The 16,907-nt window shown below is 38.5% G+C and overlaps 1 protein-coding gene across 4 annotated transcripts in view; it reads right to left on the reverse strand.

Moving 5' to 3' along the window:
- Window positions 1-16,907, reverse strand: part of SNCAIP (synuclein alpha interacting protein) — a 142,499-nt gene that overhangs the window by 91,499 nt on the left and 34,093 nt on the right. The window lies entirely within an intron of this gene.

The raw sequence follows: 16,907 nt of genomic DNA on the forward strand, positions 1-16,907 counted from the left end.
TAAACGTATTCTTACCATGTGATCCAGCAGTTGTGCCCACTGGTATTTACTCAAAGGAACTGAAACCTGTGTCCATACAAAATTCTGCACAACAGCTTTACGCATAAATGCCAAAACTTGGAAGGAATGGCAATGTCCTTCAGTAGGTGATGGATAAATAAACTAGGGTTTGGAACATAATTCAGCACTAAAAATAAATGAGCTACCAAGCCATCAAAGGACATGGAGAAGCCTTACATGCATATTGCTAAGTGAAAGAAGTCAGTCTGAAAAGGCTACATACAGTAGTATTCTACTGATAGGACATTCTGGAAAAGGCAAAGCTATGCGGAGAGTAAAAAGATCGGTGGTTGTCAGGGCAGGGGGTGGGGTGGGATGAATAGGCAGAGCACAGAGAATATAAGGCAGTGAAAATACTCTGTGTGATACTATAATGTTGGACGCATCTCATTACACATTTCTCCAAACCCATAAACTGAACAATGCCATCAGTGAACCCTAAGGTAAATTACGGACTTTGTGTGATTATGATGCGGCAGTGTAGGTTCATCAACTGTAACAAATGTATCCCTCCAGTGGGGGAGGCTGAGAGTGGGGTAGGTTTGCGTGTGTGGGGGCAGGAAAGTCATGAGAAAACTCTGTACTTTCCTCTCAATTTTGCTGTGAACCTAAAACTTCTCTTTAAAAAAAAAGTCCTTAAAAAATACCATTTAGCACAATCTTATCAGTTTAAAAATGAAGGAGATTAGATCCAGAAGAGTCCAGTGACTTGCCTAAAACCACACAGCTTTCTGATAGCAGAGTTGGGAAGATGACACAGGACTATTCTGCCCACTACACTTTTCAAATCTGTTGGAAATAAATTAAAAAAATACGTAATAGTGATTAACTAAATGAAATTTGTAGGAAAAAAACACAACACACTTATTTTTTGACATTAAAGCAATCTAACCTCAGGCTGGCTGCTGTGCATGCATGCCCACCAAAGCACCTGGTTCAAATGACTTCATTAGTGGGACATTCAAAACACAGGGTGTCCCATTTTAAGTAAAAGCAGGCTGAGGACATGGTGGGACAAATAAAAACTCTGCTTTAAATACAACTTTTTGGGATATGTATCAAAAGCCTGACATCCATGTCAAATATCTGAAAAAGAAGTTGAATATGGGTGCTTATTTTTTCACATGCATTTTATATGGTAATGTTGCTTTGAGAAATTTTTCAGCTTCAAGCCATTTTAAACCAATATAAATTGTTTCTTTTAACTCCTAGCAAGTTTCCAGCACTGTTCTAGGTGCCATGGAAACTTGGGATTTTGTTTTCTTCCTTTTTCCCTCTGTACCTAAGCCATGCTTCTTAATTTAAACACTACTGTTTCCTTCTAATTCTGCACTAATTTTCCTCTTGTCCTGGGCCTTACTCTCCCCAAGGGGGTTGGACTCAGACCTGTACAGACTTCATCCCCCAAGGAGAAGCTAGCTGGAGCACATGTTGCTGCACTATGTCATTCATATGCATGTGGTTGTTATCATATCATCACTGGGGAGACATTGCCAAGGTCACTGTGTGTGTGTGGTTCATGCTCAGTTCAGCCTCAGTTAATACCTGCTTATTTGTCAAACCCCAGTGCAGTTCTTGGATCACTCCATTCTTGTTATCTAGTGAAATATAGACAAAGTCATTTCCTCTTCTACTATTGTATCTGACTCTGCACTTGATAACCAGTATACATTCCTAAGAGTTCTTTTACTTCAAACATTCCATTGCTACTGATAAGCCTTAAACTTTCCCTGTTCTAATCCACTACAATTCTCTTCAAGTCAATACTGTAGTTCCTCTGCGGATCTCTGAGTTTAACAGAGGAAAAATCTGGCTCTCACCACTGTTCTTTCCATTTGCTCTACTCTGGGGTCAGACAACATCCAGATTGCTGAATTTCCAATGCACCCCCTATGGTGATCCATGCTGGTAATCCTTACACCTCAGCAGGCAACAACATCCAAAATCATCTCACACTCTTGCCAGATTTCTACTCCATCATCCAATGATCATAGGTGTTTAAGTGATGGACTCAAGTGTCCTCATCTATAAAATACACACATTTGGGCTTTGATTAAATGAGATCATGCAGGCAAAGTCCTTAGTGCTCAACAGATATTGGTTGTTACATTTTAATTATTATCTCATTATAGATTGACTATATCTCCAATGAAAAGCCAAATTCCTCCATGCACCAAAAGCCAATGATGATTCAGAAATCAGGACTCTGCAGCTGGAATTTACAACATTCATACATATTCTCTTCCACTTTCAGTTGTGCCCAAATGGCATCCATCCTCCGGTAGTAGAAAACACCAAAGGTCATTCTTTCAAAATCATGACTGCCAGTTTCATAGATGGATAAAAGGTGTCTGTGATGATACAGAGCTGAGGAAGCATGAAAGATCTCCCCTTTTGGCTTTCCTCCTGTCATTTCCCTCCCTTTCCCCGCTGTCATTAGCAACTGATAATGTAGAAGAAGAAAATGAAATGATAATGATGGAAAAGCTATTTTGAAAAACCCAGGAGACAGCATGAGCAAATGTGCCAAAAAAGATCTTGTTGGGGACCTTCTCTTCACAGTGGATGACAATTAATTCCACGCAAGGAGGCCTGGCTATGCAACTCCCCACGGTTTCAAGGTCTCACAGGGATATAAAAGCAGAACATGAAAATATTCACGAATTGGCTGTTTTCAAACCCCCCTCCCAACACACACACATGTTCCCCTCCCTGCTTACAAGTAGCATTTCACTGTATCCATCTTGGACTTTGGAACTCCATCCCACACTGGTTGTGGGACGTCTCAAACCCTCCTTCAATACAACGCACATACAATGCAAGCAGATTGGAAGCGAAATTGCAAATCTTGCAGAGGGTGTAGGATTCATGATGTCAGAAACAGCAGAAATCGTAATGTGGAGTAGTTACTTGAACTACTTGAACAGGACCCTGAAAAGTTGGAGCAGTTAGTCATTTCAGAAACATATTGGCAAGAATGGAGGTGTAATAGATGTTTTGCGAGAGAATGACCTATCCAAAGATAAAGAGAAAGCTTTGGGTAAGCTGATGAGGCCAAGGAGTGTTTCTTGTATTTGGTTTCTTTCTTTCTTTTTTTAAATTTTTTTTACAAAAATAGCCAATATTATGTACTGCAAAGCCAAACACAAAATAAATGATGTCATGTAACACAAATGAATAAGTCTGCTGAAAGGATTGATTGCCAATTCATTCTAAAGATTTAGCCTAAATCTCATTAAATATAGGCATATGAACTTATTTTCATAATTTCAGTTTAATTTTTCAAGACAAATTCCAATTTTGTGAATTTTGTTTGTGTTACTATTTACTATGAAAACATGTTCCAGTGTGTAGTGACTTCACTTTGTAAGTGGTCTTTTACTCTTATCCTGATTATTCTCAGATAATGAAGACCTCTCGTATATACAGTTATACTTTTTTCCATGGGGTATACTTGGAGACATTACAAAATGAAACTGCTAGTCGAATGTAGTCCAAAAAAGACATTCTCTTCTCCAAGGAGAGTTCCAGCTAATAAACGACATGAAGCTAAAGAGATAGTACTGCTTTTTGAGCAACTACCACATGCCAGGCATTTTATATGCCTAACTTCTAAAACTTCCACAGTTCTGCAGAGTTGGTATACTTATCACCATTTTAGAGATAGGAAAACTGAGATACTAAAAGCAAGTAATTGGTGGAGAAACAAATACAATCCACACTGAGTAAGAGCCTACCCAAGACCATTCTAATTTATGCTGTGGAGACAATATCCCTGGTGCCAGATGGTGGCGTTGGTGAGAACTGGCAGCTTTCAGCTCATCGCTCTTACAACCCCATTCATTAGCAGCCTCCACAAGAAAGAAACTGAAATGTCATTTCTGGGGCTGGCTGTGCAGCCTGTCAGCGAGACGGGAGATTCCCAGTGCTGGAACTGTGCTAGGCATTCTGTTCATCTGGTGTTGCTATGGGCATCGGGAAGCATTGCCAGGCATTCTTAGGTGTTTGCTGGTTGTGGGATATTCTTTCAAGCAGAAAGGCTGGCTACGTTACTAAATATTTAGGTCTCAAGGAGCCAAAAGCAATTCTGACCTCAACATGTTAAAATGCACAAAGAGCTGTGGGAAAGTGATTACAGGTGCTCCCTGGAACAATGTTTCCCCACTTCTGCATGAAAGAACTCTGCCACAAGTGCAAATAATCAGCCCTGACTGCATAAAGAGGTTCTTAAAATACAGTAGGCTCTCCAAGCTATAGTGTTTTCCATACACAGGAATCCTTGCAGCATGAGATTCTCCTCTTGAGAAGCTGAAGAGACTGTTATTTGTGGCTAGCAACACATGGTAGAGACCAAGATCTTTATCTCTAAGCCTACAGCTTCATGGGTTGCTTAGCACACAGCTTTTAAAGGCATATTATGCTTTACCTTTTCCAATAAAAAGAAAATTAATATGACTTTCCACTAACAGCTATTATATTTCTCTCATAAGATCTTATTAAAGTATTCACCAACTCATGAAGCTTTCTGGAGAGAGGCAGAGTGGATCTGCAAAGTTTATTTGTTTAATTCAAGATCTTAAGCATCTCAAGGTAACAGAACACTGAACATGAAGCTGTTAGGAAGGTTAGGTAGAAAGATAGACCGGAGCAGCCGGAGAAGGGGAAGATAAGGCTCAAACAAAAAGCGGCCTGTACTCTCCCGAGGTAGGGGGTCCCACTTGGAGACAACAAAGGCTTTGCAGGGGGAGAACTTCCTCCCAGACCAGACCCAGTGGGGGCACAAATGAACGGAACTAAGAACTGCCTGATCACAACTCAGCAAGGGGAAAGGACATGCTCACTGAGAGGGATGACTGTATAGAAAGACCTGTCAATCAAATAACCCCATCTTGTCAGTCAAAGAGGTGCCTCTTAATCAGAATGCAATATATAAGCCTCCCACCAACAGATGGAGGCCTTTGCCTGCCTTGAGTCTGGCCCGCTCCTCCCTTGAGTGTATTCAAATAAAACTCTTACTCTGTCTTGCTACTGTGTCTCTACCTTTCAATTCTTTGTTTGTGGAGGGTTCAAGGACCAAGGAGAACATCTCAAACCCAGCCCATAACAAGCCTACTCAAAAATTCAAATGCTCTGATGTTATTTTGATAATCCAAATCTAATAAATTTCTAGAATCTAGGCTTCAGAACATGATTTAGCAAATTATCCTGGGCTTAAATGATGTATTTGTCTTAAAACAAAGATGACAAATTATTTTAATGGTTCTTATTTGAAAATTTTCTTATCTACTTTAATTATTCTTTGAAAACCGTATGTGAAGTGTATTGTCAGATACATTTTTAAACTTTATAAAAAAACCTTAAAAAGCCAAGAATCAAACTTCTTAATAGATGTGATTTGTTACCAGGAAGACACATATTCTTAGCCCTGTTTTACCTTCCTTCTTATTACATATATTGAAGAGTTTGTCTGAGTTCAAAAGTTCACAGCAACAATTTATAAGGGTCTCAGCTGTGAAGCAAGCCAGAGGGAAAGTACTGCTTTTAATCATCCCTCAGCTACAGTCCTTGTGCTGCAGCAAACCTCGCCAGTCTGGTATGACACAGAGTGCTCCAGTTCATACACTCTCAAGACGCTTAGAGAAAGGATTAGTCTCCACAAGGTAAAGTCAAAGGAAATACACCAACAACCCGCAGGTACACACATTCCATATTTCTAACTTTTGGGAACTCTAGCTTTAGTGAGGGAGAGAAAAAAAAAAAACAACCATTGTGCATACATCCTGGAGATAAAGGGAGGGAAAAGGTTTATCATGCTAAACAGAGACCAAGAAAAATGTGCTTTTTGCCTGCAAGTCAGATAATGTCTACATGAAGGCTGGGGTCCCCGGAGTGAGGCTTGAAGGAGAGGAGGTAAAAGATGGCAGAGGGAATTCGAAGAGATTCCAATATGATGGTTAAATATGATCCCCAAGTCTCCCCTTACATATCAAGAAACATATTTTTTAATTTTTTCGATCCTGAAATATAAGCCTATTAAGGGGTGTGGAAGGATTGGAATCAAACACTCAAGTGATGAAAACATCTCTTCCTGAAAAATACCAGGCCCTTCCTTACTTCTTTCCTCCTTTCCCTCCCTCCCTCTTTCTACTAACATTTATGGAGCACCAGGTGTCAGACACAGCCACTGGGCATTCAGCAGCGAACAAGCAGGACAGGCGCGCTGCCCTCAGGGATCTCATATTTCAATGCAATGCCATTCAATCGAACTTCCTCTGAAGATGGGAATGTTCTATACCTGCACTGTTTGATATGGTGGCCACTAGCCACGCATGGCTACTAAGTACTTGTAAGCTGGCTAGTGCAATTGAGGCACTTAATTTTAAATTTTATTTTTTCTTAATGTGCTTCATTTAAATTTCCATAGCCACATGCAGTAGCTGACCAGTGGCTACCATATTGGACAGCACTTTTGCATCTGATTAATCGGGAAATAAACAAGTAAATAAATAGGTATGCGATATCTTTTCAGGTTTGGGTATGCACAACAAAGAAAAAAAGCAGGCTGAATGGGGTGGAGGAGGGAGAGATGCTGGGCTCTTTCAATTATAGTGGTTTAGGAAAGGCTTATTTCTGCCTACCAAAAGGCATGGAGCCACACAAAATGTGGAGCAAGACGCTTCCAAGCAGAGGGACCTGCAAATGCAAAGGGCCTGAGGTGAACATGAGCTTGGCAGAGACCCAGCAGGAAGGCAGTGGAGGGAAGTTGGAGTGAATGAGGAGACGGAGTCAGAGAGGCAGGTGGAGATGTGCACACGCACACCTTAGGCCCATGGGAGGGAGTTTGGAATTTACTTCTTATGCTCCAGGCATGACTCTCCAGCTGCTTGTCCAGGGCCAGACAGTGTCAGACTCAGAATGTATGAGCAGGGCCGAGCCAAGAGGCCTTGGTGATGGATGACATGGGAGAGACTGAGGAGGAGGATTCCAGAGTTAGCTGTAGAGCTCATCCCAACATCACCAGCCTCTGGGGATGGAATGGCCTTTGAATGGCATAAGACAAAAGGTATTCAAATCCCTAGAAGCAGTTAAACTGGAACACTGTTATCAATATGTGAGAAAGCCCGTATGTGTGTGTGTGTGTGTGTGTGTGTGTACAATTTTAAGTAAAATGTACCCATTTATTTCAGTTAGATCAAAAAGCAAAAAGAACTGCCTTGAAACCTCATGTAAACTGTGTAAAGACGTTTTAAAAGGGGCCAACTCTTACAACATTCCACTGTTGCCAAAATACACCTCACCATAGTATTAAACACAATCTACATAAATTTAACATGCAAAAAAGCCACCCACCTTCAAAAACCAGTTATTCTAAACCATAATCAAATGCTATCTAGTGAGAGGACTGGGGTCCAGACCACTTAAACTCCCATTACATATGCTGCTTTAAAGTGTCTAACCCTGGAGTTGACAACAAACTTCCCCAGATGTGTCCATGGGTGGGTTGTACACAGAAGAGCCCTACAGGGATTTCACAGATACAGGTGTCACTGCATGTATGCATTTAAATTAAATTCAACTCTACAAAGAAGAAGGAGGAAAGGAAAGCAAATTGACACCATGTGGGAAATTCCACTCACTATGCCTCTCAATGAGTCTAGGCCTGATAATGAACTTGGGACTCAAGACAGGAAATGAGCTGTTTGACCGTTGGTTTGGTTCCCATTTATTTCCTGGTGTGGGAACGTACCATGCCGGATGCCCTTCTAGGGTTACTGTTTCCTGGAACATGGCTCTACCTCATCTGAAGTTGAACAAAGACAAAGGTTGTTTCCAGTGCTGGGGGAAAAACCGGCAGCATTGGGCGTACGGGGAGGCAGATTTTATGGGCAATTTAACGGGCATTTAGGGGTCATTCTGACTAGACGTAATCTTTGCCTCACACACCGAGCTTTATAACCTAATCCTTGGAGGATAGTGGTTCACTGTATACCATTATTGGCGCAGAGCTGTTTCAACTGTATCTGAAAGAAAATCAGGAAGAGTTTTATATCATGAGATTAAACTTGAAAAGCAAGCTCACTCAAGATGTTCTAGGGACAGCCATTCCTGTATATAAAGGACATAAACACACCAAAAAAGAGAATATATAAGTGTTGAGGGGTCTTACCTATTAAATTTACGGCCTCTGAAACATAGTGTTAAACCTAAATTGAATTTGCTGTGTGTTCACTTATACAACCTGTGGAGAAGCAACAGGGAAGTCTGTGCAGGGCACTGGCTCACCTCTCTAGAAGTGGTGAGGTTACTCTTGGGCAAAGAACAAATGCACCCCCCACACATGAACTTTTATTCTACATGAGATTACATGATCTCAAAACCTAAACATTTGTTTGGAACATAAAGCCAGAATTTACACCCTGGCACTTGCAGATTTGGGAGGGTTGCCTAGAAAAACAAACATGTTTTCTTGAATTGGTCTTGAAGGAAAAGAAATACAACTGGAAATTAATATTGTTGGTTTAAACATACAATACAAAATGGGGTTCAGAAACTGAAGGAAATCTGAATTTGCCCTGTGCTTTAATCTGATGCCACATTCTTTTAATAAAAAGTATCAGCTTTAAAAGGGATGTTTCATTTGCTATATTTGATTAGTTTGTGTTTTTGCTCACATTTAAATTCCTACTGGGGCTGATCATTGAAAATATCATACAACCGGAGTCACATAACGTTAACATGATTACTTCAGTATATATCTGCTCCAAGACAATCAGCTCAGTCAGAGCAACTTTTCCTTCAATTGTCTTTGCTGAAAAGTTGTATAAACATCCCAGACCAGTTAATTCTGTTCACAGGCTTTAAGCCTCATTGATATGCAGATCAGAACTTGATCAAATGACAAGCCTAGGAGCCAAGGGATGTGAATGGGTTCACCCGCACAGAAATGATGGGGACCCCAGTCTGTGAGCTCAGAGGAGGCTGTGGTGAGAATTCTTCTCTGCTCTCATCACAGCCCTGTGGAAGACCAGTCTCTCTTGTAATGAGTACTAATCTATGCTCGATTCTTAGAACATTCTTCCTTGGACACAATGAAACAGGCAACAAGTATTAGTGGAAAGGAAATTCTAGTCTGACCCTTAATGAAATACCCAGTTTTATGAAGGAAGATTAATGCGTATCAAGGAAATGCAAATTTAAATGTTTACTGGGATGGGGCAGGTCACAAGAATGAGTCAGCTGGAAAAGCTGAATTCTAACCCCTATGAGGGCAGGGTCTGTGTTTGGGTCAGTTTGATTCCCAGCTGTATCCGTGAATCCTGCCACATATCTGGGACATGGTACATGCTTGCTTAATATGTGTATTACGTAAGTTAATAAATGTCATCATGTAGCCATTGTACTTTACTCAGCTCATGGCTCTGGAGAGCCCTCCTTTGCTAAGGTCTAGAATGCAGTGGGTGGGTTACCCCAGTGGTCTTCAACTGGCGCACCCTCCCCCCTTACCATCTTGGGCCCTTACTCTTCTCCCATTTCAGTCACTGCCTCCGCCAAAACCCTGGGCAGCCTGAATTGCAATACGGCAGATCGGTTGGCCTCGTTATATGTACTCCTGTGCGTGGCTTCTTTTGTTTGGGAGACTCATCCACACTGTTGTATGTAGTCATTGATTCCTTCCAGCTCTAAAATTCTACTAATGCTAGTTGCCAAGCCAACATACAAGAAAAACACATCTGAAAACATCCAGGACAATCTAACTGATCACAGTAATAAATGGAAGCATAAGCAGATAGAGCCAAGGCAATATCATCCTTGTCTACATATGTATTAAAGGATTTCCCATGTAGGTCAGTGACTGGAAGCTGGTGATGAGTCCAGAACTCTTCTAGATAAAGCTCCCAAGAGTCTACAGTTCTAATTAATTGTTCAGTTAGAGCCATGGTGTATCAACTATCATTAACCATATATTTATTTATGAAGTATGTGAGTTCTAGTAGACTGTAACTCATGTGCATGAAGGTAATGAAAGGGAATATTTGTTGAATGAATGAACGATTACCCACTTTTCAAGGAACCCAAAGTTATCTTCTTAAGTTCTGTCATTTCCTGGCAATGATTTTTTTTCTTGTCTTGTAACTTGTGATGACCAAAAAGCCTGATTCTTTCCCCAAGTTCATAGTGGGCAAGAAAAAGCTACCTGGAGGAAGGAAGGTATAAGGAGAACATGGAGGATCTTTAGAGCAGTGAGGTGACTTTGTAAGGTACTGTAATGGCAGATACATGTCATTAAATATTTGTCAAAACCCATAAGCTATGCAACATCAGGAGTGAGCCCTAATGTAAACTATGGACTTTGGGTGATAATGATGTGCAAAATGCAGGCTCACCAATCATAACAAATGTACTCCCCGGGTGGAGGATGTTGGTAATGGAGGAGGGGGTGCGGGCATGGGGGAAATCCCTGTACTGTCGTTTTAATTTTGCTCTGACTCTAAAACTGCTCTAAAGCATAAAGTCTATTAAAAATATTATGATAAGTGGGAGAATTGACAAATATCCAGCAACTTCCCATAAATCATATAATTTCTAATTTATATTAAAAGCATTACTACAATTGTTATTTATATTAACTTATCTATATAGTTATGACATAGGGAAGACTGCAAGACTATCCTTATAAGACAACTCTTTCCACCTATTTTCACAATTAACGTTTCAAACTAAGCTGTTTCCAGAACTTATTTTTTATAAGGTAAAAGTATAAATCTTAGCAATATTTCCAGTGACCATGAGATGTCAAAAATTGTTTTAGGCGTAAAAGATATCTTGGCAATTTATTAATTTTTTTCTGCAATTAAGATCTGAATTTGGGAAGGCAAAATTCAAGAAGTTTTCAGAGGAAATGTAGACACTTCACTAAGATAGGATTGCGAGTGACTTTCAAATCATATATAGTCCCTCATTTAATCAAAGTAACAAGAAAACATTTAAAAATAATCAGAAACGATAAAAGAAATGAAAATGGCTCTGTCACAAGTGAGGAACTTTTGCCTTTTTTCCTTAAGATATAATAAAGTAAAAATAAAGTACCTCTTAGAAAAAGTTTTACTATCTAGGAAAATAACAAAGAAGAAAAGAATGATCTTTGATTTTGTAATATGAGGGCATCAATGAGTAAACCAAGGAACCATGGCCATCAAAACTGAGCAAACTTTTCTAAGATTTTAATGAATATTTATTCCTTTGTTTACAGACTCAGATATTATAAACTGGAACAAATAATACTTACTTTCTAGTTTTGTGCTTCATTAGAATGACTCAGGAAGTCCATGAGGTAAAATCTTATCTTAGAATAATAGTATATGTCATTTATATTAATAAGCATTAATATCAAATCAATACAGTTTTTTAAGAGCTATCTGAAATTTTAAAGAGGTTAAAAAACATTCTTATAAAACCTCCAAGAGCCTTTGTGTGTAGTGGGGAACTATTTTCTCATCCCTATGTAGGATGGTGAAGAAAGGTTTTAATGCTTATGATAAAACAGAACGTGCAAATAAAAAAATCACTGGAATCCAAATTTGCAATTTGTCCTTCAATAAGAAAAGTGCAAACTGAGTAATGAGAGAAGATAACAGTCAAAAAAGTGGATTTTAACCCTATTAATGCAAGCCCAGAGAAACTCCAATAGTTTAAAAAATGCTATTGATCTATGAACATTCTTTAAGAGAAGGTTTAATAAAAAGATAGTTTTTTTTTAAATCACTGGATTTTCTTTTTTTTTGTAAAGACCTTTGAGATTTGAGATTTTTATGCAAGCAATGGTATAATCTTCTTTAATGACAATGTAGTAGTGGTATATAAGAAACTCATTTTTATGGGAGGGTTTGGGTGAAATCTGATAAAAGAACAGAGACAAAACGATAATAAGTGACTTTCACTGAAAATACCACATGTACCAATTTAACAAGTTTGTAAAAACATCATTAACAAATGCTGACCATCCACAATTTTGAAAAATGCACTTTGCCAATCATTCATAAGCTTCACTGTTTCCAGCACTGCTATCAGATGAATCAGACGTGGCTCATCTCCTAGGATATCAGTGGTGAGCTGACAGTATCTTGCTTTCTGGGGAAACAAGGGGTCATCATCCCTGACAAACCCTTCCTTCTGAGCAAGGCAATCATCTGGTCTTCTGGTGTACAGCTGACATACTGTATACACACTCTCCTAGTTTGGTCAAGTTGCTAAGCAGCCAGACTTCCCTGATGAGGTCAGTACAAACATCCCAGTTACAGCTGGGTCCAAACACAGACAGAAGATGTTGCATGCTGCTGACTAGTGCCGTTTGTGCAGGACTGTCTGGGTCCTAAAGACATTAAATGGAAAAAAAAAAAGGCTTCTTACTGGCTATGTGAAGTGCACAACCACAACAGAAGAAACAATATGTTTTTAATCATTTTGCATTCTTAATTTTCCTCTGGAATCAAAAAGCATGTCTATTCAGTGGGGAACAGAAGATGGAAAAAGAGGAGAGACTATATCACAAAACAATTTGGACAGGGTGACCAAAGCATACAAAGTGTACCCAAGAATATGCTGAATCAATAGAAAAATGTTGGTGCTATAGCAGAGAGAGAGGAAAACAAGATCTGGGGTAAAGTAACTGATGCACTACAGATATAGCTAGTGTTTCTAACAAAGCTCTTTTGGATTAAAGAAAGTAAAAGGCACTTAATACTAAACAAGAGTAAATACTGACTGCCTGAGCTGTTAGATGGTCTTTGGTGTGCTGGCTTCTGCTAAGCCTCAGGAAACCCTTTAATACCTCCCCCACTTATCCTCTGCACTTTGTTGTGAACACCCTGAAGATACCTTGTACCATCTCTTCATTCCATCTTCCTATCTGGGGCCCACCTTTTGGTCAGACTTTGCCAGAAAGCAGCCTGAGAGTGGTTTGGAGCTGTCTCCTGACTCCACCGTACATATTATGTGACTTCCAGGCTTCATTACACATAACATGCATGCACACACAGACACACAGACACACACACAAAGTAGAAAAAAAAAAACCATGGCTGTTGTCCCCAAACTTTGCAATTGAAGATGGTCAGTGATGAGCTGTTGAGTCAGAATCTGAGTTAAAATACAGGGAGTAAATTTATAAGACCTTCCCAATAATCAAAGATGATTCAGGTATAACTCTTTAGTCTTTGTAAACCCTTTGTGAGGTATTATTCTTTGTACATGACAGGAATGTGCAAATCAAAACTATAATAGCTAGTGTACAATGAAATAAAATTTTAATATTAAGAAATTGTCATCCCAACTTTTAAAAAATTCCATTGGTTGAAATGAATTCTGGAGCATTGCATTAAGAAAGAAAAATAAATCATTGTCTATGAACAGAATTTAAACAATTTTCTCTAACAAAGATCAGAAATTTACTTATGTATTTAGAAGTCTCTGCAGCTGGGATGGGTCCCCAAATTCAGATATTGTAATGCTTATCTTCCTCCAAATGTAGAAATGTGAAGGGACCAAGAAAATGCAATGCTTGAAATAAATCTGTGCACAGGAAACTTTTATTACAGTCGAATGATACTTTGAGATTCTCCCCAGCATTGTGTCCTTTCGCATCATTTCCTAACTTAAGAACTTCTAGAATGCCTACCTAGCATGAGATAATACTGTATCCACTCAGGAAGAAAACAATAGAGTTGCCCTTTCTAAAGAACATTCAGCTGGCGAAGAACCCAGGGCTGTGGGAGTTGGGAGGTGAGAGGTCTACAGGCTGCAGGGAGAGGCTGTGATAGACTCACAGCCGCAGGCAGGGAAGAGGTGTAGGAGCAGCACAGCTCGATGATGCACCACAGGCTTAGGAAACAAAAAGTACATTGTATGTGATGAGTCTGTAGAGGTCCTGCCTCAACCTCTCAGAAACACCTCTTCAGTACCTCTCAGTACCAAGATGTCTTCTCTGGAGAGAGAAATAACAGTAGGAAAACCAAATTAAAGAACTGCTTAGTTCAAAATACAGGGATGAGATATCTTGCTTTAGATTATTCTCTTTCTTATCTATAAAGACCTAATATGCTATCATCACTTTTTAAAATTTGACTTACATAGGGAAAACTTTTGGAGTTTTCAATATATTGAAATATTGTGAGTAGGAGGAAAATCATAACTACATTCATTTCTTTGCTGTAGAGCTAATTATTGGAAGTTTTAATACCTTTTTAATGTACTGCCAGTGACACTCGCTGCAATCTCACAGGAAACTTTACAAAAGAGCTCATCTCAAGCTTCAGCTCACAGAGATTCTGATTGAATTGTTCTGGGAGTGGAGCCTGGGCACCAGTATTTTAAAGACTCCTCATGTATTTTTAAAGTGTGACTAGAGTTGAGATTCATTGAACTAAATTAATTTTCTAAGAAGGGACAAATAATTTGGGGTTGAAATCGAGGGATCAATGGAGGCACATTCTATTTATTCAGAGTGCTTGATGAATTCTATTCATTCACCAAGTTTTTATTATCAGAGAAAAACTGGTAACAGGAAGAGGCCAATCGACTTTTTCATACAAATAGTGAAAAACATCATGCTGGGATATTATTTTAAATAAGGTCATTAAAATTTATATTATATGGAACAAATTTAAGCTATAATTGTGGCTATGAACTGGAGTAAAGACTGAATCAAGGGTTGATTTTAGGGGGCATAATTTTTCTTTTATGACAGAATTACACAACAGTTTAGCCTAAGCTAGAGCTAAAAAAACATCAATCTCCCAAAACATTTTCCTTATCCTTTGATTCTGAAATAATTTTCACATATAACATGTACTTATGCCCTCACCCACTTTTGTCTCCCATTTTAAGCTGTTCATTGGTCTAACTCTGCTAGGTCCTCATTTACTGATGGGTATATATGAGATCCATGGAGTTTTCCAAATCAATTTCTTTGAAGTAAAGAATCCTTGCAATAAATTTGCCTTGTTATATAGACTGTATGTACACTCTATTCTTAGCATTGTATTTTTTGCATTAAATGGTTGTAACCACCTTATAATCAGTCGAAAACTGATTAAAAGAAACATTAACTTGATACAGCTTTAGAAGGCTACTTTTATAACTAATCATTTCATCAGTGACTATTTCCCTGTTGTGACAGCTCACCTTGTGACTGCTGACGGAGGCTCTTGTTACCACACCACTGATACGAGAACATCAGGGTAATGGGCAACAGTAATTTCCTAGAGCTTACTGTTACAGAAAGTGAAATCCAGATTTATATATCTTTTCTTTCTTTAAGGAATAAAGACATTTTAACACACATGAAGGAGTAAACTTCCTAAGTAGCTGTTTCTATGTATCACATTTCTTTAAGCAATATATAAAATACATGGAAATTTTAAGTGTCCAAGTTGTATCCCCACTGCTATACTCTTTTGAATAAAAGAGACAGGTCCCTCAGAATCTGAAATAATGAGGGGAATCATGGAAATTTGAGAAAAATGCAAATATAACCAATATTTTAGCATTTGTTACATATTGAAAATCACTTGTAAAATATCTATAATTTGATTCACTCATAACATGCTTGGTAACATTGAATATTCAAAGACTGAGAAAAAAATGGAAAATAGGAAGGGAAACCCTGCTTTTTAAATCAAAAAGGACATCAGAGGAGAAATCAGGATGAATGTTTCCCAAAGTCAACTTTTCCTCCCCTCAAAGAACTTTAGAGTTCTATTTTAGGCAAAAAAGTATAAGCTACTTTCCTTTTCACAATATTCTACAAATAAGACACTGCTTAAATACACTACAAAACAGAACTGCTTAAATATGGTGTGCATATTCCAATGCACCTTGTCAATGCATCATTTTAGTTTAAAATGTAAGCATTTCTAGAAATTGATAACTTCATTAGAAGAGAGAAAGGAAAATGAACATTCAATTCTTTTTCAATTTTTTTGAAATATCTGCATACACATGAAAGTATCAAGGACTATCAAATTATCTTCAGGAACAACGTATCCTTCTGGGGCTATGCTTATGATTTTAGCATGCTCTACACATGTGCGTGCACACACACACACACACACACACACACACATTGTTGTTATCTTTGCAGTCTGGCCTCAAGCACAGAAGCCTGTCAAGAGACAAAAAAGCAGTCATTCCCTAAAGCACTTCTACAACTAGTCAATGAAAGCAGAGCTGGTAAACAGATGTTCTTTGTGGTAAGGATGCTGTGAATGCCACTTTAGCCCAGCAAGTTTTGAAAAGCATTCTCACACAGACCTTCCTGAAAGCTGTAATAAATTACAGAAAATACATAGTCTATCTTTTCAAATAATTTGTGGGTAAAATGAAGAAAGTTCAATAACACTGGCTTCTTGAAGGTTCTAGTGAAGTACATGTTTTTTACTACAGCTGCATTACGCTGATCTATCTTTAATTTAATGATAAATATTAGCTCACTCACATCTGGGAATCATTCCTGGAAAGCTTGCCTCAAACCCTGTGCTAATTATTTGGTAATATAGTTAATGTGATTGAAAAAAAAAACCCTACACAATCATTGACAACTTCTTTCATTATATCCATAATTATATCCATAATTATATCCACGTATCAGTTTCTCTTACAACCTCACCATTCAAAGACCTCAGTAGTCTATAAAATTATTACTTTCTATGTGGCTAGTAAAAGGTTTTAAAATTGACTTCTTGGCTTTGTTCTGGACATGTCAAAAGGCTTGGAAATAGATCATTTCAAGCCTACTTTAATCTACCCAAATTCCAGTACGTTATTAGAAAATGTGAGAGTCCTATTATTCT

The sequence above is a fragment of the Manis javanica genome, chromosome 14 (genome assembly GCF_040802235.1).
Source record: "Manis javanica isolate MJ-LG chromosome 14, MJ_LKY, whole genome shotgun sequence".
NCBI lineage: Eukaryota > Metazoa > Chordata > Mammalia > Pholidota > Manidae > Manis > Manis javanica.